We start from the raw sequence: 24,985 nt of genomic DNA on the forward strand, positions 1-24,985 counted from the left end.
CCATAACCATGCAGTATTTAGATCCAAGCACAATGGCTATGGCCCTTCTTTTATCTGCCTAAGATGCAGCATTCAAGGAAAGTGGCAGTTTGGAACTCGGTATTTGAAAGAGCACAAGACTTGCTAGGCGTACCTGGGGGCAGCATAAGAGCTACTATGCTGATTGATACTCTTCCAGCAGTTTTTTAGATGAATGAGATTCTGTATGAACTGAAGCAACACTCTGCAGGGCTAAAATGTGGAAATTGGGATTACATTTTCAGCTATGTGAAGACCTTCTGTGGTCATCTAGATAGGCTTCTGCCTGGCCGTGTCCTAGTAGGCATGAGCCAGCACTTTATGAAGAGCTACATTGGGCTTGCTAATCCGAACCGTCCTATCGCCAGTTTTATGTTCATGGGACCCACTGGAGTGGGCAAAATAGAATTGGCAAAAGCTTTATCTGTTGCTATTGTGAGGGGCCGATTTTATGTGTGAAAAGTGGCGTGTTGATGCGGAAGAGCCATATTGGGGGGGAGATGTTTTTTTTAGGGATCGAATGCTGGGGGAGAAAAATACAAACAACATTGGAGCCCAAATTCAGACCATCTACGCAAGAGAAGAGAGATTTCCGAGAATCAGGTGAAGACAAATCCACTGATTTTGTTTGTGTATCGGCCATGTCGTCATACATCTGAAGCATTGAGAACAAATAGACGCTCAAGGTCTTGGAAGAAGACAGGGCTTCAAATACAGAAATGGATCAATCCACAGAGACAGAGAGAGAGAGAGAGAGAGAGAGAGAGAGAGAGAGAGAGAGAGAGAGAGAGAGAGAGAGAGAGGTGGCTGCCTTTCAATCTTTCGCTTCTTGCTAGCTCCATAGACAGGCATGGGGAACGTTTCCTCTATGCTCACACAATACGACATTGAAGGCGTCCAAGAACACTATGGTCGCTTATAACAATCTCTCAGCGGGAAATTGTCTCCCTCTAGGAGAGGTTTCGCGAGCTTGATCACAATGGAAAAGGCTTCATCTCTACTGAGGAGTCTCTATCCATTCTAGAGATTGCTGTTAACCCGTTATCACAGAGAATGCTAAGATGTTGGATGGCTTGAATTTCAAGGATTTTTGTGGCCCTTCTCTTAGTTTTCAGTGCCAAAGCAAGCCTTCAAAAATAAAGTGGAGTTCATTTTTAAAGTCTATGATGCTGATGGCAATGGGAAAGTGACTCGTGAAGATATTTTAGAGGTTCTCCATGACTTATCAAGCTCTTTCCTTTCAGAAGAACAAGGCCAACAAGTAGTGGTTCGGGCTCTGGAAGAATCTAGATATGCAAATGACAGCTACTTAACTTTACAAGACTTTTCAAAGTTTTGGGAAAGAACAGGGTGAGAAAGCTTATAGATATTGGTGCTTTTTTTTTTTGGGAACTTTATAAGGTTCATTTCCACCAGCAAGTTTTGGACAAAAGGGTTAGAATATGCCTATATTAGCTACAAAATGTAGCTTATATTCTCGTTCTCAAGCCCATGCTTAATGTAGATCTATATTTTTCCAATCTTTTTCACAATTCTTTTGGGAAAAATTCTGATGCAGGATCGGTCCAAATCAACAAAAATCATGAGACTGGTAGTGGAGAACGTGTTGTGGAGGTTGCCACTGTAAGCTAATTTGACTTTCTATTCGTCTTCAGTTATTGGCAGAAATAAAAACAGAGACTTGACATCATTTTCTCATCTTGCTTATTCGCTTGATTGATCTTCTATCTTGGAATTTCTCAAGGACCTCTGTGGTCGCGACTTTGCTTTCGAAAACCCTTTGACATCTTTGGTGAACTCGACGTGAGAGTGTCGCATTAAAAAAATTTTCAGGATGGGAGATACTTCAACATCAATTTTAGCCCCTTCTACGATTTTTGCTTTGTCCTCTACTTCAGCTTCATCATCAACTTTTGCTTCAAGTACTTCTACGGATGATTTAAAGCAGATTTTGCAGAATATGTCTATGTATATGCAGCTTCAAAATTAGTAGACACAATTGTATATGCAGCAGCAGCAGCAGTTACATCAACAACAGTTGTCTCAAGAAAGGCAACTATATTCGGAGCAAGAGAATGCAATTAGCGTGACTAAGGCGATTGAAGCAGTTGAGAATGAAAAGAAGCTATTTGATGGCTGTAATGTATCGGCTTATTTGAAGACGTATGAGATCAAGATGAGATTTTTTGGAGTACCAACAGGACTTATGAGTAAATATTTTCTTCGCCTTGTCACACCCGCTTTGAGGGTAAAAGTGACTGATCTTTTCCTTCAAAATTCGCATTGGCAAGATTTTAAGAAGGCCATGAAAGAGGAGTATTTTCTTGAGGACTTTGGGATGGCTACATGGCAGTCATTCCGAGAGTGAGTCTACATGCCAAAAAAAGGTCTAGCTGCTTCAGAATTGATACGAGAATTTGAAGAGAGGTATAGTCAGCTTGATGCCATTGAACAAAGAGCATTGGATATTGAGAAAGTTGAGCTTTTCTTGCAAGCTGCAGATCTTGCTCTTCAGGAAGAATTAGGAGAGCTTCTTGAGGATCGCACGAAGCCTATGGGTAAAAACAGATTGGCAAGATGCCCATGATGTGGTCTCGACTTTGACCAAGAGGTGGATATGGAAGATCCGCCTACAGAATGGATCTATGACACTAACGCCGTCTTCTGCGGCTATGTCTACTTCTACCCCTGTTATTTCTTCTCTTCCTCAGCCAGTTACTTGGCCTATGCAAGTGCCTACTGTTTCTAATCCTCCTATTCCAAGACCGATGCTAGCTCCTTCTGCTCCAAAATCATCCGCTCCTTTGGTTCCTTCCTCTCTTGATGACATAATCAAAGGCATAATGGATTTGACACTGGAGTTAGTTAAAGCAGAATTAGTGGGAAAATTGAAAGAGCAATTTGCTTCGATCGTGCCTACTATTTCTTCTAGTTCTCCTAGTGCACCTAGGAGAGATCGAAGATGTATTTGGTGTGATAGTACGGACCATCAGCATTGCAGGGATTGTGAATCTTTTCAAGATGCAAGGAGGAAGAATTTGGTATTTTGGGGACAAGATGGCAAGATCTGGTTGACTGAAACAGGAGCTCCGCTTGCTACCAATTTTGGGAAAGGCAGAACGAAGAAATTAGTAGATGACATGGCTGCGCGTACTTCTTATGTGGCAGCTAGAGGAGATGCTTCTGCATATGGAGTCCAGATTGAGAAAGGTTCAGAGAGTCAGTCAGCATTATGGACCTATGCTATGGAGACGGCAAACAAAGGGAAAATTCAGCAGACTGTTTTGACTAGTGCAAGTTCTAGCATCAGATCTGAGACAAGTTGGGATTCGCCTGTTGGGCAGATACACTATTTATGCCTACTTGACTAAGTCTTAGGGAGCAGATGTACTTGTTGAGGAGAAGCGTAAGAGAGATGAAGAGAATCCAAATGCAGCTAAAAAGACTAGAGGGGGTGAGTTTGTTACTCCACCTACTAAAGGGCCGTCTTTGAGACCATGGCCAGAACGACAAATGGAGGATGCTCAAAAGAAAGAAAAGATGCAGGGACCTAGACAGAGAAAGCAGCAATGTCCGATATTGAGACATCTACGGACATGAAGAATATCTTTAATGACAAAATACTTGGCAGTGAGGTGACTTTTACTATTTCTGAGGTTTTGGGCATCTCGAAAAGAGAGTTTCAAGATCATTTCCAAGAAGTCTTGAAGAGGAAAAGTCATACATTGCCTACTACTGATAAACAGGGAGTTTTGATTGGGGAGTTGGATGAGGATGAGGATGAGGTTATGGTTGAGAATGCTTATGTTGTTCCATAGACAGAGAATAGAGTTTAGCCTATGCATTATGCTGAAATTGATGAGCCTATCTTGGTACCGCGTACTCACTTTTGCGGAGTCATTGGGCTAGGGCAACTACTGAAACAATGGTAAAAATTGGAGAGAAACATGTGCCTTATGTTGCTTTGGTGGATCATGGTTCAGAGATTAATATCATAGTTCGTGGAGTTTATGAAAGTAATAGATGGCCTATGGATGCAGAGCATGGGTGGCATATGAGAGCCACCAACAACACTGCAGGTGATTTGTATGCTGCCTGTCCCAGTGTCAGGATTTCTATTGGAGATGTAGAGGAGGATTTCCATTTCTTTGTGCAGGATTCATGCTCTTACCCCTTAATCCTAGGACAGCCATTCATCATAGAGATGAGCATGGAGACGAAAGTAATGGATGATGGATCTGCTTATGCACGGATTTGCAGTAAAGATGGTATGAGAGCAGTCCAGTTTATGACTATGTATGTAAATCATGCTAGAAATAGGGATACTCTTCAAGATGCGCTTTTGCCCACTATGAGGAATTCGGGTTTTCATTAGGTACCGTTGTTCCGCGAGACGACGGTGGTACAAAGCAGAGGAGATTGGAGTTCTCGCCTCTTGGCAGCAGTGTTTTCTCCTCCAATTTTGTTGGAATTTCAGTAAACAGTTCGATGAGTTATCAAAAGATTTCTAAGTTTCCTAGAGCTGCTAGGCAATACATATGTAGGAAGGAGAAAAATTTGAAAAATGCAGGTATTTTAGAGGATGATGAGCATATAGATGGGATGTATGATAGTATGGTTTGTGCAGATATGATGATAGAGATGGAAAATATGCTGAAAACTTATATGCAGAGTTGTCACAGTAATGTATCAGTGCAGTCCCTGGACATGTTTCATGAAATTTCAAATTTTGTGTCACAGATAGAGTCAGAGGCTGAGGTAACTCGACAAAAAGTGTTGAGTGCTGAAGAAATTTACCAAACAGAGTTTCTGGCTGATTATGATCAGCCTACAGAGACACAAAGGGCTGAAAACTTTCAGCCAACAGAGTTTACTGCTGAAATATTTCAGCATCCAGAGTTTAGGGCTATCCCTATGCAGTTCATAGAGCAGAGGGCTGAGGATATTCAGCCCACCAGAGGGCAGAATTGCTGATTTACAGCAAGATTTAAGTAATGCAGAGGATCATGATGAAGCTAGGGTTGACACGAAATACAAGACTGTGGATAAGAAGGTGAAGCCGGCGGTAGCTGGACCGCTTTCACCTGACAGTGATCAGCAAATAGAGAGGGCTGCCAAGCAGCCAATTTTGAGGAATCCAGAGCATATAGGCCATAAATTTTCAGCAGAGACTCTTGCTGAATTGATAATTGGAAATAGTGATTTCTTGTTATCCTCAGAGAAGCAATGTTTTTAGGATATGCTTGAGCGACATGGAAGGGGGTTTGCTTTTTTCTCGCATGAGATTGGATATGTGAATCTAGATATTGTTGCCCCTATGGTGATCTTTACTATTCCTCATATTCCATGGAACCTCCGACCTATTCTAGTGCCTAGGGAACACCTGCCAAAGCTAGTTGACTTGTTGAATGAGAAAATCAGGATAGGAATCCTAGAGCCATCGTCTGCACCATACTCAAATAGGTGGTTTACGATTCCAAAGAAGAATGGTAGTCTCTGATTTATACAGGACATGCAGCCAGTAAACAGAGTTACTATCAGGAATGTTGGTATAGATCTAGTTGTGGATGAGTTTGCAAAAGCATTTGCTGGACGTGCTATCTATTCTTTAGGTGACTTGTATTCGGGATATGATCAGTTTCAGCTGGCCTTGGAAAGCAGGGACATAACCACTATGAGAACTCCTATTGGGCTTGTCAGGATGTGTACCTTGCCTCAAGGTGCCACTAATTCCATTGCGCATATGATGAATGCCATGCATAAGGTCCTTCATGAGTACATACCTCAGCTTACCATGCCTTTCTTAGATGATGTGCCCATTAAGGGGTGTGCAGAAGAAGAGAAGAATGAGAGTCTAAATGAGCAGGGATGCAGATACTTTGTGGCTGATTATATTGCAGCTTGTGAAAAGATTTGGGCCAGGTTAGAAGAAGTGAACTTGACACTATTAGGGCAAAAATCTGTTTTTGGAGTAAATGAGGTTGTCATTATTGGACATATGTGTCAGTATTATGGCAGGAAACCTTCACCTGAGAAGGTGGATGCTATAGGAAAGATTACGGAGTATTGTTCTACCACTTCAGAGGTACAGAGATTGATTGGAACCTGTGTGTTTTACATTATTTGGATACCCCATTTTGCACACGTAGCAGATTGTTTATATCAGCTGCTTTGAAAGGGGCAAAAATTTTATTGGGATGAGAGCCACACTAGAGCCATGCAGAAATTGAAGGAGTTATTGCAGATTGTTCCTACTCTCAGGAAAGCAGATTATAATTGCGGAAGGCCTATTGTATTGACAGTTGACACTAGTCCAATTGGCATAGGTTGGGCTGTGGGTCAAGATGATGCAGATGGAAACAGGTACACTATTCGGTTTGGGGTGAAAGACCTAAACGAGAGACAGAGGAGGTATCCACAAATCAAGAGGGAATTACTGGGAATTGTTACCGCTCTCAAATGTGACAAGGAGTACTTTATTGGAGCCCCAGTTGTGGAAGAGACAAATGATATGACAAATAACCTTGCTGATATACTGGAAAAAGACAATGAAGAGATTGATCTATACGTAGACGATAATGATCATGGGTAGTTGGCCCATCTCGAGGATGTGCAAGATCAGAGGGGGTGGATGTCGTGCTGCTACGTATCCGAGGTGTGGAATCCACCAAAAAGTTGTGTGTGTGACATTTGTTACTTTGTACATACTTAGTTGTTGTGTTTGCATTTTGTTCTGCGTGGGCAGTATAGTGGAGAGGGGTTTGGAGCAAGAGAAACTTATTTGTAATGCTCTAGTTGGCATGTATGCCAAGTATGGAAACTTACCAGATGCGCATGTTATTTTTTATACACTACCCAATCGAGATGTTGTGACATGGAACTCTTTGATTAGAGGATATACCCAAAAAGAACACATTCAGGAGGCTTTGCAACTGTTTGATCGCATGATTGATCTAGGTTGTGAGCCTGCTAGCTTCACATACAATTGTGTTATTCACTTTCTCATCAAGGCACAAAGATTTGATTATGCATTGGAAATGTACAATAGAATGCAGAAAGTAGAAATGCATCCAAATAGTCTCATTGTGGGTATGCTTACTCTTGGACTATGCAAAGCCAACAGGAAGCTAATTCCATTGAATATGGGGGGTCTCATTGCTGGTGCCAAGTATCGAAGAGAATTTAAGGACTGCTTTAAAGCTGTATTGAAAGTTGTTTTAGGATCTGATGGCAAATTATTCTCTTCATTGATGAGCTTCATACGGTTGTTGGAGCAAGTGCTCAAAATGGAGCACTTCATGCTGGCAACTTGTTGAAGCCAATGCTTGGATGAGGTGAGTTGTGCTGTATTGGAGCAACAACCTTGACTGAGTATCGAAAGTACTTAGAAAAGGATGCTGCTCTGGAAAGACGTTTCCAAAAAGTTTATGTGGGCAACCATCTGTGGAGGATACTATCTCAATTCTTAAGGGATTGAGGGAGAGATTTGAACTACATCATGGTGTGAGAATCGCAGATGGTGCCATAGTGGAGGCATTTTTGTGCGGCCCAGGGGCTGGCATCTTCTAGAAGCTCATATTGAAATAGATGGAGAGCCTGCAATGGGCTGTCTGGTTGACTTTGGCTTGTATTTTTTCCAAAACCATGCAGTATTTAGATCCAAGCACAATAGCTATGGCCCTTCTTTTATCTGCCTAAGATGCAGCATTCAAGGAAAGCGGCAGTTTGGAACTCGGTATTTGAAAGAGCACAAGACTTGCTAGGCGTACCTGGGGGCAGCATAAGAGCTAATGTGCTGATTGAGACTCTTCCAGCAATTTTTTAGATGAATGAGATTCTGTATGAACTAAAGCAACACTCTGCAGGGCTAAAATGTGGAAATTGGGATTACATTTTCAGCTATGTGAAGACCTTCTGTGGTCATCTAGATAGGCTTCTGCCTGGCCGTGTCCTAGTAGGCATGAGCCAGCACTTTATGAAGAGCTACATTGGGCTTGCTAATCCGAACCGTCCTATCGCCAGTTTTATGTTCATGGGACCCACTGGAGTGGGCAAAATAGAATTGGCAAAAGCTTTATCTGTTGCTATTGTGAGGGGCCGATTTTATGTGTGAAAAGTGGCGTGTTGATGCGGAAGAGCCATATTGGGGGGGAGATGTTTTTTTTAGGGATCGAATGCTGGGGGAGAAAAATACAAACAACATTGGAGCCCAAATTCAGACCATCTACGCAAGAGAAGAGAGATTTCCGAGAATCAGGTGAAGACAAATCCACTGATTTTGTTTGTGTATCGGCCATGTCGTCATACATCTGAAGCATTGAGAACAAATAGACGCTCAAGGTCTTGGAAGAAGACAGGGCTTCAAATACAGAAATGGATCAATCCACAGAGAGAGAGAGAGAGAGAGAGAGAGAGAGAGAGAGAGAGAGAGAGAGAGAGAGAGAGAGAGAGAGAGAGAGAGAGAGAGAGAGAGAGAGAGAGAGGTGGCTGCCTTTCAATCTTTCGCTTCTTGCTAGCTCCATAGACAGGCATGGGGAACGTTTCCTCTATGCTCACACAATACGACATTGAAGGCGTCCAAGAACACTATGGTCGCTTATAACAATCTCTCAGCGGGAAATTGTCTCCCTCTAGGAGAGGTTTCGCGAGCTTGATCACAATGGAAAAGGCTTCATCTCTACTGAGGAGTCTCTATCCATTCTAGAGATTGCTGTTAACCCGTTATCACAGAGAATGCTAAGATGTTGGATGGCTTGAATTTCAAGGATTTTTGTGGCCCTTCTCTTAGTTTTCAGTGCCAAAGCAAGCCTTCAAAAATAAAGTGGAGTTCATTTTTAAAGTCTATGATGCTGATGGCAATGGGAAAGTGACTCGTGAAGATATTTTAGAGGTTCTCCATGACTTATCAAGCTCTTTCCTTTCAGAAGAACAAGGCCAACAAGTAGTGGTTCGGGCTCTGGAAGAATCTAGATATGCAAATGACAGCTACTTAACTTTACAAGACTTTTCAAAGTTTTGGGAAAGAACAGGGTGAGAAAGCTTATAGATATTGGTGCTTTTTTTTTTTGGGAACTTTATAAGGTTCATTTCCACCAGCAAGTTTTGGACAAAAGGGTTAGAATATGCCTATATTAGCTACAAAATGTAGCTTATATTCTCGTTCTCAAGCCCATGCTTAATGTAGATCTATATTTTTCCAATCTTTTTCACAATTCTTTTGGGAAAAATTCTGATGCAGGATCGGTCCAAATCAACAAAAATCATGAGACTGGTAGTGGAGAACGTGTTGTGGAGGTTGCCACTGTAAGCTAATTTGACTTTCTATTCGTCTTCAGTTATTGGCAGAAATAAAAACAGAGACTTGACATCATTTTCTCATCTTGCTTATTCGCTTGATTGATCTTCTATCTTGGAATTTCTCAAGGACCTCTGTGGTCGCGACTTTGCTTTCGAAAACCCTTTGACATCTTTGGTGAACTCGACGTGAGAGTGTCGCATTAAAAAAATTTTCAGGATGGGAGATACTTCAACATCAATTTTAGCCCCTTCTACGATTTTTGCTTTGTCCTCTACTTCAGCTTCATCATCAACTTTTGCTTCAAGTACTTCTACGGATGATTTAAAGCAGATTTTGCAGAATATGTCTATGTATATGCAGCTTCAAAATTAGTAGACACAATTGTATATGCAGCAGCAGCAGCAGTTACATCAACAACAGTTGTCTCAAGAAAGGCAACTATATTCGGAGCAAGAGAATGCAATTAGCGTGACTAAGGCGATTGAAGCAGTTGAGAATGAAAAGAAGCTATTTGATGGCTGTAATGTATCGGCTTATTTGAAGACGTATGAGATCAAGATGAGATTTTTTGGAGTACCAACAGGACTTATGAGTAAATATTTTCTTCGCCTTGTCACACCCGCTTTGAGGGTAAAAGTGACTGATCTTTTCCTTCAAAATTCGCATTGGCAAGATTTTAAGAAGGCCATGAAAGAGGAGTATTTTCTTGAGGACTTTGGGATGGCTACATGGCAGTCATTCCGAGAGTGAGTCTACATGCCAAAAAAAGGTCTAGCTGCTTCAGAATTGATACGAGAATTTGAAGAGAGGTATAGTCAGCTTGATGCCATTGAACAAAGAGCATTGGATATTGAGAAAGTTGAGCTTTTCTTGCAAGCTGCAGATCTTGCTCTTCAGGAAGAATTAGGAGAGCTTCTTGAGGATCGCACGAAGCCTATGGGTAAAAACAGATTGGCAAGATGCCCATGATGTGGTCTCGACTTTGACCAAGAGGTGGATATGGAAGATCCGCCTACAGAATGGATCTATGACACTAACGCCGTCTTCTGCGGCTATGTCTACTTCTACCCCTGTTATTTCTTCTCTTCCTCAGCCAGTTACTTGGCCTATGCAAGTGCCTACTGTTTCTAATCCTCCTATTCCAAGACCGATGCTAGCTCCTTCTGCTCCAAAATCATCCGCTCCTTTGGTTCCTTCCTCTCTTGATGACATAATCAAAGGCATAATGGATTTGACATTGGAGTTAGTTAAAGCAGAATTAGTGGGAAAATTGAAAGAGCAATTTGCTTCGATCGTGCCTACTATTTCTTCTAGTTCTCCTAGTGCACCTAGGAGAGATCGAAGATGTATTTGGTGTGATAGTACGGACCATCAGCATTGCAGGGATTGTGAATCTTTTCAAGATGCAAGGAGGAAGAATTTGGTATTTTGGGGACAAGATGGCAAGATCTGGTTGACTGAAACAGGAGCTCCGCTTGCTACCAATTTTGGGAAAGGCAGAACGAAGAAATTAGTAGATGACATGGCTGCGCGTACTTCTTATGTGGCAGCTAGAGGAGATGCTTCTGCATATGGAGTCCAGATTGAGAAAGGTTCAGAGAGTCAGTCAGCATTATGGACCTATGCTATGGAGACGGCAAACAAAGGGAAAATTCAGCAGACTGTTTTGACTAGTGCAAGTTCTAGCATCAGATCTGAGACAAGTTGGGATTCGCCTGTTGGGCAGATACACTATTTATGCCTACTTGACTAAGTCTTAGGGAGCAGATGTACTTGTTGAGGAGAAGCGTAAGAGAGATGAAGAGAATCCAAATGCAGCTAAAAAGACTAGAGGGGGTGAGTTTGTTACTCCACCTACTAAAGGGCCGTCTTTGAGACCATGGCCAGAACGACAAATGGAGGATGCTCAAAAGAAAGAAAAGATGCAGGGACCTAGACAGAGAAAGCAGCAATGTCCGATATTGAGACATCTACGGACATGAAGAATATCTTTAATGACAAAATACTTGGCAGTGAGGTGACTTTTACTATTTCTGAGGTTTTGGGCATCTCGAAAAGAGAGTTTCAAGATCATTTCCAAGAAGTCTTGAAGAGGAAAAGTCATACATTGCCTACTACTGATAAACAGGGAGTTTTGATTGGGGAGTTGGATGAGGATGAGGATGAGGTTATGGTTGAGAATGCTTATGTTGTTCCATAGACAGAGAATAGAGTTTAGCCTATGCATTATGCTGAAATTGATGAGCCTATCTTGGTACCGCGTACTCACTTTTGCGGAGTCATTGGGCTAGGGCAACTACTGAAACAATGGTAAAAATTGGAGAGAAACATGTGCCTTATGTTGCTTTGGTGGATCATGGTTCAGAGATTAATATCATAGTTCGTGGAGTTTATGAAAGTAATAGATGGCCTATGGATGCAGAGCATGGGTGGCATATGAGAGCCACCAACAACACTGCAGGTGATTTGTATGCTGCCTGTCCCAGTGTCAGGATTTCTATTGGAGATGTAGAGGAGGATTTCCATTTCTTTGTGCAGGATTCATGCTCTTACCCCTTAATCCTAGGACAGCCATTCATCATAGAGATGAGCATGGAGACGAAAGTAATGGATGATGGATCTGCTTATGCACGGATTTGCAGTAAAGATGGTATGAGAGCAGTCCAGTTTATGACTATGTATGTAAATCATGCTAGAAATAGGGATACTCTTCAAGATGCGCTTTTGCCCACTATGAGGAATTCGGGTTTTCATTAGGTACCGTTGTTCCGCGAGACGACGGTGGTACAAAGCAGAGGAGATTGGAGTTCTCGCCTCTTGGCAGCAGTGTTTTCTCCTCCAATTTTGTTGGAATTTCAGTAAACAGTTCGATGAGTTATCAAAAGATTTCTAAGTTTCCTAGAGCTGCTAGGCAATACATATGTAGGAAGGAGAAAAATTTGAAAAATGCAGGTATTTTAGAGGATGATGAGCATATAGATGGGATGTATGATAGTATGGTTTGTGCAGATATGATGATAGAGATGGAAAATATGCTGAAAACTTATATGCAGAGTTGTCACAGTAATGTATCAGTGCAGTCCCTGGACATGTTTCATGAAATTTCAAATTTTGTGTCACAGATAGAGTCAGAGGCTGAGGTAACTCGACAAAAAGTGTTGAGTGCTGAAGAAATTTACCAAACAGAGTTTCTGGCTGATTATGATCAGCCTACAGAGACACAAAGGGCTGAAAACTTTCAGCCAACAGAGTTTACTGCTGAAATATTTCAGCATCCAGAGTTTAGGGCTATCCCTATGCAGTTCATAGAGCAGAGGGCTGAGGATATTCAGCCCACCAGAGGGCAGAATTGCTGATTTACAGCAAGATTTAAGTAATGCAGAGGATCATGATGAAGCTAGGGTTGACACGAAATACAAGACTGTGGATAAGAAGGTGAAGCCGGCGGTAGCTGGACCGCTTTCACCTGACAGTGATCAGCAAATAGAGAGGGCTGCCAAGCAGCCAATTTTGAGGAATCCAGAGCATATAGGCCATAAATTTTCAGCAGAGACTCTTGCTGAATTGATAATTGGAAATAGTGATTTCTTGTTATCCTCAGAGAAGCAATGTTTTTAGGATATGCTTGAGCGACATGGAAGGGGGTTTGCTTTTTTCTCGCATGAGATTGGATATGTGAATCTAGATATTGTTGCCCCTATGGTGATCTTTACTATTCCTCATATTCCATGGAACCTCCGACCTATTCTAGTGCCTAGGGAACACCTGCCAAAGCTAGTTGACTTGTTGAATGAGAAAATCAGGATAGGAATCCTAGAGCCATCGTCTGCACCATACTCAAATAGGTGGTTTACGATTCCAAAGAAGAATGGTAGTCTCTGATTTATACAGGACATGCAGCCAGTAAACAGAGTTACTATCAGGAATGTTGGTATAGATCTAGTTGTGGATGAGTTTGCAAAAGCATTTGCTGGACGTGCTATCTATTCTTTAGGTGACTTGTATTCGGGATATGATCAGTTTCAGCTGGCCTTGGAAAGCAGGGACATAACCACTATGAGAACTCCTATTGGGCTTGTCAGGATGTGTACCTTGCCTCAAGGTGCCACTAATTCCATTGCGCATATGATGAATGCCATGCATAAGGTCCTTCATGAGTACATACCTCAGCTTACCATGCCTTTCTTAGATGATGTGCCCATTAAGGGGTGTGCAGAAGAAGAGAAGAATGAGAGTCTAAATGAGCAGGGATGCAGATACTTTGTGGCTGATTATATTGCAGCTTGTGAAAAGATTTGGGCCAGGTTAGAAGAAGTGAACTTGACACTATTAGGGCAAAAATCTGTTTTTGGAGTAAATGAGGTTGTCATTATTGGACATATGTGTCAGTATTATGGCAGGAAACCTTCACCTGAGAAGGTGGATGCTATAGGAAAGATTACGGAGTATTGTTCTACCACTTCAGAGGTACAGAGATTGATTGGAACCTGTGTGTTTTACATTATTTGGATACCCCATTTTGCACACGTAGCAGATTGTTTATATCAGCTGCTTTGAAAGGGGCAAAAATTTTATTGGGATGAGAGCCACACTAGAGCCATGCAGAAATTGAAGGAGTTATTGCAGATTGTTCCTACTCTCAGGAAAGCAGATTATAATTGCGGAAGGCCTATTGTATTGACAGTTGACACTAGTCCAATTGGCATAGGTTGGGCTGTGGGTCAAGATGATGCAGATGGAAACAGGTACACTATTCGGTTTGGGGTGAAAGACCTAAACGAGAGACAGAGGAGGTATCCACAAATCAAGAGGGAATTACTGGGAATTGTTACCGCTCTCAAATGTGACAAGGAGTACTTTATTGGAGCCCCAGTTGTGGAAGAGACAAATGATATGACAAATAACCTTGCTGATATACTGGAAAAAGACAATGAAGAGATTGATCTATACGTAGACGATAATGATCATGGGTAGTTGGCCCATCTCGAGGATGTGCAAGATCAGAGGGGGTGGATGTCGTGCTGCTACGTATCCGAGGTGTGGAATCCACCAAAAAGTTGTGTGTGTGACATTTGTTACTTTGTACATACTTAGTTGTTGTGTTTGCATTTTGTTCTGCGTGGGCAGTATAGTGGAGAGGGGTTTGGAGCAAGAGAAACTTATTTGTAATGCTCTAGTTGGCATGTATGCCAAGTATGGAAACTTACCAGATGCGCATGTTATTTTTTATACACTACCCAATCGAGATGTTGTGACATGGAACTCTTTGATTAGAGGATATACCCAAAAAGAACACATTCAGGAGGCTTTGCAACTGTTTGATCGCATGATTGATCTAGGTTGTGAGCCTGCTAGCTTCACATACAATTGTGTTATTCACTTTCTCATCAAGGCACAAAGATTTGATTATGCATTGGAAATGTACAATAGAATGCAGAAAGTAGAAATGCATCCAAATAGTCTCATTGTGGGTATGCTTACTCTTGGACTATGCAAAGCCAACAGGAAGCTAATTCCATTGAATATGGGGGGTCTCATTGCTGGTGCCAAGTATCGAAGAGAATTTAAGGACTGCTTTAAAGCTGTATTGAAAGTTGTTTTAGGATCTGATGGCAAATTATTCTCTTCATTGATGAGCTTCATACGGTTGTTGGAGCAAGTGCTCAAAATGGAGCACTTCATGCTGGCAACTTGTTGAAGCCAATGCTTGGATGAGGTGAGTTGTGCTGTATTGGAGCAACAACCTTGACTGAGTATCGAAAGTACTTAGAAAAGGATGCTGCTCTGGAAAGACGTTTCCAAAAAGTTTATGTGGGCAACCATCTGTGGAGGATACTATCTCAATTCTTAAGGGATTGAGGGAGAGATTTGAACTACATCATGGTGTGAGAATCGCAGATGGTGCCATAGTGGAGGCATTTTTGTGCGGCCCAGGGGCTGGCATCTTCTAGAAGCTCATATTGAAATAGATGGAGAGCCTGCAATGGGCTGTCTGGTTGACTTTGGCTTGTATTTTTTCCAAAACCATGCAGTATTTAGATCCAAGCACAATAGCTATGGCCCTTCTTTTATCTGCCTAAGATGCAGCATTCAAGGAAAGCGGCAGTTTGGAACTCGGTATTTGAAAGAGCACAAGACTTGCTAGGCGTACCTGGGGGCAGCATAAGAGCTAATGTGCTGATTGAGACTCTTCCAGCAATTTTTTAGATGAATGAGATTCTGTATGAACTAAAGCAACACTCTGCAGGGCTAAAATGTGGAAATTGGGATTACATTTTCAGCTATGTGAAGACCTTCTGTGGTCATCTAGATAGGCTTCTGCCTGGCCGTGTCCTAGTAGGCATGAGCCAGCACTTTATGAAGAGCTACATTGGGCTTGCTAATCCGAACCGTCCTATCGCCAGTTTTATGTTCATGGGACCTACTAGAGTGGGCAAAACAGAATTGGCAAAAGCTTTATCTGCTGCTATTGTGAGGGGCCGCTTTTCTGTATGAAAAGCGGCGTGTTGATGCTGAAGAGCCATATTGGGGGGGAGATGTTTTTTTTAGGGATCAAATGCTGGGGGAGAAAAATACAAACAACACTGGAGCCCAAATCCAGACCATCTGCGCAAGAGAAGAGAGATTTCCGAGAATCAGGTGAAGACAAATCCACTGATTTTGTCTGTGTATCGGCCATGTTGTCATACGTCTGAAGCATCGAGAATAAATAGACACTCAAGGTCTCAGAAGAAGACCGGGCTTCAAATAGAGAAACGGATCAGTCCTCAAAGAGAGAGAGAGAGAAAGAGAAGTGGCTGCCTTTCAGTCTTTCACTTCTTGCTAGCTCCATGGACAAGCATGGGAAACGCCTCCTTTATGCTCACACAATACGACATTGAAGACGTCCAAGAACACTGTGGTCGCTTATAACAGTCTCTCAGCGAGAAATTGTCTCCCTCTATGAGAGGTTTTGCCATCTTGATCGCAATGGACAAGGCTTCATCTCTGTTGAGGAGTTTCTATCTGTTCCAAAGTTTGTTGTTAACCCGTTATCACAGAGAATGCTAAGGATGTTGGATGGCTTAAATTTCAAGGATTTTTGTGGCCCTTCTCTTAGTTTTCAGTGCCAAAGCAAGCCTTCAAAAAAAAAGTGGAGTTCATTTTTAAAGTCTATGATGTGGATGGCGATGGGAAAGTGAGTCGTGAAGATATTTTGGAGGTTCTCCATGACTTATCAAGCTCTTTCCTTTCAGAAGAACAAGGCCAGCAAGTAGTGGTTCGAGCTCTGGAAGAATCTGGATATGCAAAGGACAACTACTTAACTTTACAAGACTTTTCAAGGTTTTGGGAAAGAACAGGGTGAGAAAGCTTATAGATATTGGTGCTTTTGGATTAGATCGCCTTTCTGTGGTTCTACTTGATATGCAAGAAGATGCTAAAGGGTTTACTCTTTCACTATCCCTCAAGTCAAGTGAGATTTTTGGGAACTTTATAAGGTTCATTTCCACCAGCAAGTTTTGGACAAAAGGGTTAGAATATGCCTATATTAGCTGCAGAATGCAGCTTATATTCTCGTTCTCAGGCGCATGCTTAATGTAGATCTATATTTTTCCAATCTTTTTTGCAATTCTTTTGGGAAAAATTATGATGCAGGATCAGTCCAAATTAGCAGAAATCATGAGACTGGTAGTGGAGAACGTGTTGTGGAGGTTGCCAATGTAAGCTAATTTGACTTTCTATTCGTCTTCAGTTATTGGCAGAAATAAAAACAGAGACTTGACATCATTTTCTCATCTTTCTTATTTGCTTGATTGATCTTCTATCTTGGAATTTCTCAAGGACCTCTAGGGTCGCGACTTTGCTTTCGAAAACCTTTCGACAGTGTCTTCACAATCGAGACGCTTGGCTACAACAAAAAATGAAATGCATGTGTGATCGTTGTTGAGGATGTTTTTTTTTAGCACATCGAATCACAATGTCACACCTCAGCATGTACAGAGAGTGAGACCAAGAAAAAGACCCAGTAATTTTTACCGCTTTATTTGCACAAATATTATTAGTCTATGTTGTGTCTTTACCATTAAATAAAACCTCCTTTTTTTTATTGAGCAGGATGCGGTACCACATCCTCAAATGGTCCCTCCAGGGCATCGAGAGGCTGCGAAGCATCGACGCGAGGAGGCAGAGTCCTCAAGAAGAGTAGAGACTGATGACGAGGATAACAGCCCTCTTCAAATGCCACATCAAGTTTTGGAGGAAGAGATTTTGGACAACATGGTGCACGATTTATTTTCCCATGAGGTTCGGGGGGAGGGCGCCACTAGAGAGACAGATAACCCGCTACATATAGCGTCGAAAACTCCATTGTACGAAGGTTGCACATACTTCGTTCTACGTGCATCTCTCGATATACTGAACTTAAAATGGATGGAGTAATGCTAGCTTGAATGCATTATTGAATTATGTATCATTTAATGTTAATTCGTAAATGCTTCTAGATAATATTCGCGGTTTGTTAACTCTGTTTGCATAATATATGCAAGTTATTGTCACAAATACTTCCAAATGAAAATAAATTACCAACTAGAAGGGAGCAAGCAAGGCATTTCTTGACATCTCTTAGAGGTCTCGATTATGTTAAAATACATGCATGTGTCAATGATTGCATCTATTTTCGTGGGGATCATGCATCTACACTACAGTATCCTATTTGTGGTGAACCAAGATACAACTAGGAGATGAAATCAATGGATGTTCCTCGTAAGGTTTTGCGAGATTTTCCTATTATTCCACGTATTCAACTTATGTTTAAGTGTGAATCTATTGCGAGACTCATGTCATGGCATGCTAGTCACCATTCAAGTGATGGAAAGTGGAGAATTCCTTCAGACACACCAGCTTGGCAACACGTAGACAATTTGTGGCCTACTTTCAAAGAAGAGCCCAGAAATTTAAGATTTGGTCTAGGATTAGATGGAATAAATCCATTTGGTATCAAAAGCACCTCATATAGTGTATGGCCAGTGGTATTGGTGAACTATAATATCCCACCATCCATGGCAATTAAAAAAGGACATGTAATGTTGTCCCTTTTGATTCTTGGCAAACACAAAGTAAAAAACATGGATGTTTACTTAGAGCCTTTGATCGAGAAGCTAGAAATGTTATGGAGAGGTATTGAGGTGCAAGATGTGAGTGCATCATTGTCCTCTAGAGATTTCACTTTAAAGGGCATGTTGTTGTGGACCATGCATGACTTTCCAGGCTATGGAGAGTGTTCAGGTAGTTGTGTACTCTATTTTATTCATTCTTACCCTTAATCAAATATATGTCATCATTAACCCACTTGTTTTTACAGGTTTAACTACATCAAGATATCATGCATGTCCAATTTGCGGTCCCTCTCTGGTTTCTTCTAGACCGACATGCTTGAAGAAGGTTATCTATGACAATCATCATCGTTTTCTTCCTATTGACCATCCCAAATATGCACCCCCCACTAATGGAAGAACTCTACAATCTCTAACCATTCAAGATTGGAAGGACACCTGGACACACTCCAATGATCATCCTCCACTCGGCATGAGTCAGTAACTAGTTTACTTCTTTTGTTTGTCTTTAAAGTACACTCCATTATGAGAATGAGAAATAATATATTGTTTGTGCCTTAGATTCTCTATATTTTTTCGTCTCCCATATTGGATTGAACTCAAGATCAATCACCTGTTGGACCCCATGCATATATTCAAGAATGTTGTCTCTACATTGTGGGATCACTTAATCGGGGCTCGTGATTCTGTCAATGTAAGGGAGGATTTACAAAGCATTGGACGTATGAGACGAGCTTGGCTATGCATTGGACCCAGAGGAAAGATCGAGTTACCGTGTCGTGCACCTTGGATGTTGTCGAAGACCAAAGAAAAGATGGTGAAGCAGCAAATATGTAGCTTTCAAACTCCCATAGGATATATGAGATGCGTCAAGGGAGCCTTCATAAAGAAAAATAAAAGAGGTGTGGAGCAACTATCTGGTTTGAAGTCTCACGATTGTCACAAAATGATTCAGGTAAGGATTTTCATGGCCATAAATATATTAATTAGTGGAGTAACTATGTAGACTAATTAACAATGTATGAATATTTGCATACAGTTCATCCTTCCTACTAGCATATTCCATTGTGTTTCGAAAGATATGTGTGATATCATTTACAAGATGGGTGAGCTTGCGAGGTATGTTTACATTATACTTATTTTTTAGTTTACATATTACGTACATCACATAGCAAACCCGCTTGAATTTATGGACAAAACCAATCATCATTCTCAATTGCATGTTGGTAGATTTGTGAGTTTGAAGGAAATCGATCCAAATACGTTGCAAGAGGCTCGAGTATTGTCCATTGAGGTGGTTTGTTTGTGGAGGAAACTTTTCCTTGCTCCATTTTGACTACTCAAGTACACTTACTCGTACATCTGATTGATGAGATCACAATTTGTGGGGTAGTTCATGCAAGGTGGATGTTTTTTCTAGAGCGCTTTATGAAAACCCTAAAAGATTTTGTAAGGCAAAATGCACGGCCCGAGGAAAGCATGGCTGAGGGTTGGTTAGTGCAATCATCCCTTGTACAAATCTCTGAATATCTTACTAAAGTGGACCCCTCTTTACCATGATTATGGAAAGATGATGAAGATTTGAGGATGACCTCCATAATACCTCAAGGAAAAGGAATGAGTAAAGTGCTAATGAAAGAGGAACTTCATAAGTTAAATGTATTTTGTGTGCTTAACAGTGAAGTAATGAGCAAATGGGTGACACTATATAAAGAAGCAAGGGCAAGAAGAGTAAGTGAAAGGCAAGCATTTCGTGCTAGACATGGATGTAATGTCCCATATCCAGAACATTTAAGTGCACTTCCACATCATATTGATATAGATTGGCTACATGAAGAAATGGAGAAGATGGAAAAAGAGGAGACGATGGATATATCGCAAGAGGAGTGGGAATACGCACGAGGTTGCTTATCAAAGGTGAGACATACTTATAATTAAATTATCTTTAGTTATATATGATATAATAATTTCACATGTTTCATCTTTAACTAAATCATTAATATGATCTCAACAATGTACTACTAGTGCACATTGTTCAATGCTATTTGGTGTGAAGGCAAACATTTTCGAACTCAATGTATAGATGATAAATACCTAGGATTGTGGTATCCTTGCAAACTTCCAGGATACCAATGGCACCATGGAAGGTTATTATAGCTTGATCCAAGATATTTTGAAGCTTGACTTTAGGCAATTTTTTATATATGTACTAGATGTGAAGTGGTTTAAAGAAGTAGTAACAACGGGTGAGCATTGCACAATTAGACGTCATCCAAGTGGTTTTGTGGTGATTGACGCTATAAAATTTCACCAAGGCAAGAATGACACATTTGTACTACCTCAACAATGCGAGCAAGTATATTAGAAGCTATTTATTTTCATATATATTACTTCTGGATACATTCTCAAAATACAATAAATATCTAAGTTTCTTACTTTTTGTTTTTTAAATGCAAGTTGTGTATCACCCCATGGTAAACAATAACCGATGGTGGCACGTCATCCCCATGTCTAATCGTTCAAAACCAATATATGGCAATGCTACCAACATAGAGATAGTTGATGAAAATCCAACAATCAATGATGATGCACATGATGATGCCATGATCGATGATATACATGATGCAGTGGAAGATGATCCCCGCGAGGATGTTCAAGGAAGTGCAGAAGAGGATAACAATATGGTTGTAGATGATGATGAAGAAATTGAGCATAGCAATACATCTGACAGTGGGATAGACTTATTTGTTTCATTGCCTATTGGTAACATAGTCCTAGAGGTAGATAGTCTAGCAAGGGTTGATCTCATTGAAGATGAGATTGATCATTCATTGTAGCATATAATTAGCTTTGAATGATTGGATGTATATTTGTAATACCGAGAAAGAAATAAAGTTGGTAATGTATTCTAAAAAATACTAGCTGTTAAGATGTTTGGTCATATTTAGGGACTTTATGAGAAATGAAAAATATGTGCGTTTATTTTTGCATCTATAAGCGTGTTTAAAAACGTGGGTATATAGACGTGTTTTTCGCGTCTATATACTAGCGTCAATAGACGTTGTCGTGCTGCTGCGCATCCGAGGTGTGAAATCCACCCAAAAGTTGTGTGTGTGATTTGATACTTTGTACATACTTAGTCGTTATGTTTGCTCTTTTATTTTACATGGGTAATATAGTGAAGAGGGGTTTGGTGCAAGAGGAACTTAACCGTAATGCTCTGGTTGACATGTACGCTAAATGTGACATGCTTGTAGAAGAACAGGGAGTTTTTGATAGATTGGTAACTCGAGATGCATCTCATGGGTTACACTTATTTCAGGATATGCCGATTATGGGCTTTTTGAGGAAGTACTAAACTATTTTAAAGAGATGCAGATTGAAGTACTAAACTGTTTTCATATCCCTATTTGTCTCTGGCCTGCTACTTTCTTCACAGACAGGACATTTTAATGCATTGGTGCAGTTCAGATGGATTGGAGTTGTGTATAGAATGGCTCCTTTCAAGGAAGGGACAGTTTTGTGCATATTTCACAAGCTGGTGGATAATTTGAATCCATTGGAGAGCGCTGGTCTTCCTGGAGCGAATCACCAGGACAATGTATGTGTGCAGTATTTACATGCAATGTATGTGAAGTTCGAACAACTTGTGTAAGGAATCCTTATGCTTTTCTGAAAGGAATTGTATTTTTAGAGGAAGAAAGAAAAAGCATTGGGGAATGTTGGAAAAAGTAAGGATGCACGGAGCACTATTTTTGAAAAGGGCTTTTTGGGGGGAAAGAAGCTTAATGGAGAAGAAGAGTAAAAAAACAAAGAGGAAAAAAATCAGAGGGACATAACAGAGGAGCTACGGAAGAAAGAGAGGAGGGGGGATAGAAAAACCAGTAAATGGGATCATCGAACACGCATGGCCAGTCTGGAGTTTTTCAGAATGGAATGGAAAGAGAAGATGAAGCCGATGATTACAAAGGAAGATGACGACGCTAGTGAAGAAAAGGAGCAGCTCGACATTACTGCGAAACGAAGAGAGAGTCATGGCGTTAAAAAATCAGAAGCTGATTATCAGGGAATAAAGATAACGAAGTGGTAGATGATGACAGAGAGGATTGAGGAACCGACGGGAGGAAGAAGTCGACGATAGAATTTTCGGTGGACATTGCTACTGCAGAGAAGTAGTCGAGGAGCTCTGAGACATCGAGGGATGGGACGAGAGAACTACTTTGTTCAATCTTCGGAGGATATTGCTGAAGGCGAAAAAGAAGACAAACTGCCGAAAAAGAAGATGCTCAACGAACGCTGAAGAGGTGACGGAGATCGCGGCTATAGAAGGAGGTGCAGGTACTTCCCAGATAACTGAAGAAACAGATGTTATACGAGATGCTAATGCCGAGATATTTCACGATTTCCACAGAGTGGGTCGATTGCTAGCAGTGGGACATCAAGCCGTCGGAGCTGGGTTTCCCCACCAGCTCCTCCGACTGTGATGCCGAGAGCAGCCTCTGCAGTCAGATATCAGAAATTTGCCAGACCCGAGGATGCAACCTCTTCAGTTGCTGTAGGAAAGAATCAACATTCTTTTGAGCAGCAACCAGCGGAAAGCTCACAAAGTGGTTCAGAAAAAGCCTTGTCACTAGAAAAGGAGGTTGCAGATCATGAGTAAACTCCTATATTAACTGTTGTATTGAGACATGTACAAGGCTGGTAGATTCTAGCATGGCTGGGCTACATAAGTTACCTCCCTGCTTTATTTATCACCTTGTTAATTGAAGTACTCAACATCCATGGAGGTGGCAGACAAAGGTGCTGAATGAAAAAGGTGATCAACATCAGCATGTGCGATTTGCATTATGGGTGATCGATGGCATCTGCAGGAGCAAACCACAAAGGAAACTACCTTATTGTTTAATGAGAACTTTGTGAAGAAGCAGATGAACATCAGACAGGCTGATTAGTTCTTTATGGCCTTAATTCCTTCTCCAAATATAACTACTTTGCCTTCCATTCTTATTCCTATGCTTAGTAGAGGTAGAACTGCCCTTTCTTGTAAGCAAGGAGCTTTGAATATCTTTGGGAGAGACAGGTTGCTTATTGTTCCAATGGATATGATGAATCAGTGGTTTTAAAAAAAAAAGTTCCAAGTGAAGCTTCATAGGGATTCAGACTACATGAAAAATTTGTTGACATGAGTTTTTGTCAAGCCATTTATTGGAAATACTCCCAATTAGATGTAGCTGATTATATGTCTCCTATTATTTGAAATTGAGCTTTCAAATTGAATATAATCTTGTTGGATTGATCTTCTATCTTGAAATTTGTCAAGGTCTTTTGTAGACGTGATTTTGCTTTCGAAAACCCTTCGACAATGTGTTGATAAACGTGCCTGCTATCTCGCGTGTACAATGCGCGTCTATAGGGCCTTTCTCTTGTAGTGAGAATTATTTTGTTATTTAAAAAATAAATCATATGATTAAAACTAATAATAATACAATAAAAATAAAATAATATACATGGACTATGTTAATGATCATATTTGTGGTATCATGTCTGTTTGAGGATCCTTTGATGTTGTATGCTTGTGAGAGGCTATTGTTGATGCCAAGTGACTGAAAAGAAAGGCTTTTTGAATAGGGGGTCATTATACGAACTACTGCTGCTAACTCCTTCTTGTAGAATTTTCTCATCTTTAACTCATTTACTTTTCACACACACACACACACATTCTCTCTCTCTCTCTCTCTCTCAAGCATAGACTTGTTACCGCTCTCCTTCAAATAATTTCTAAGGGGGAGGGGAGGGGGGTTCATCTTCTAATGAGAGTTTAGGAATGAAAAGCTATTGTTGTCTTATTACCTAAGGTGTTTTTCTGTTTTTTATGGAAGAAAGGAATTTTTATCTCATTTAGTGTAAAATTATACCCTTGTTATTATTTCATTTGTTTTTTGCCAAAGTATGAATATTTGAGCACATCATACATTTCCAAAGCATATTTCTGCTAGATGTGCCAACGTAAGGAGGCTTAAAACAAGACAAACAATTTCTCAAAGACTGAGGGGAAGCCTAGGACATGATTATGCCCTTCTCATAGGATTTTGTATCTTTCGTATCAACAATTCACATTAGTATAGTTGAAGAGCTTTAACAACCATGGAATGGGCAACGTGTAGAGGGTGAAGCCCAATTGGCATTGGATGAAGAGTGGATAAAAAATTCTTAGTGGATGACTACTTCAAACACATATTGAAGGGTGTTGAAGAATGTTAGTTACCACAACACACCCAAAAATACTTATCTAACAATTTTAACATCAGCATAGTGGTGGAGTCTAGTTGAAATTTAACACTTTGATATCATGTGAGACATACCCAACCCTCAATTCTCTAAGAAAGGGTGGTTCGGTAGTCATCTAGGGAGAGGAATCCTATTCACCACCATCTAGGGTAACCTTGAGCATGTAGACTTAGGTGATTGGGTGTTCCCTAGGTCTACCCCACAGTGAAGCATCAAGCCTCATTCCATGAGATCGTTTCCTAAAGACACAACTATGGTCTCTAGTAGTGATCTAACATTGAGCTTAAAA

General features: G+C 40.8%; 3 pseudogenes; all 3 read left to right on the forward strand.

Annotated features, from left to right (window-relative positions):
* The first annotated feature begins 801 nt into the window (after positions 1–801).
* Positions 802–1,372, forward strand: LOC148019934 (uncharacterized; annotated as a pseudogene).
* A 7,107-nt stretch (positions 1,373–8,479) lies between these two features.
* On the forward strand, positions 8,480–15,811 carry LOC148019935 (uncharacterized; annotated as a pseudogene).
* A 345-nt stretch (positions 15,812–16,156) lies between these two features.
* On the forward strand, positions 16,157–22,213 carry LOC148019936 (uncharacterized; annotated as a pseudogene).
* The last annotated feature ends 2,772 nt before the right edge of the window (positions 22,214–24,985 follow it).

Source organism: Lygodium microphyllum, chromosome 19 (genome assembly GCF_053477565.2).
Source record: "Lygodium microphyllum isolate KBCC chromosome 19, Lygodium_microphyllum_v1.1.10, whole genome shotgun sequence".
NCBI classification, from domain to species: domain Eukaryota; kingdom Viridiplantae; phylum Streptophyta; class Polypodiopsida; order Schizaeales; family Lygodiaceae; genus Lygodium; species Lygodium microphyllum.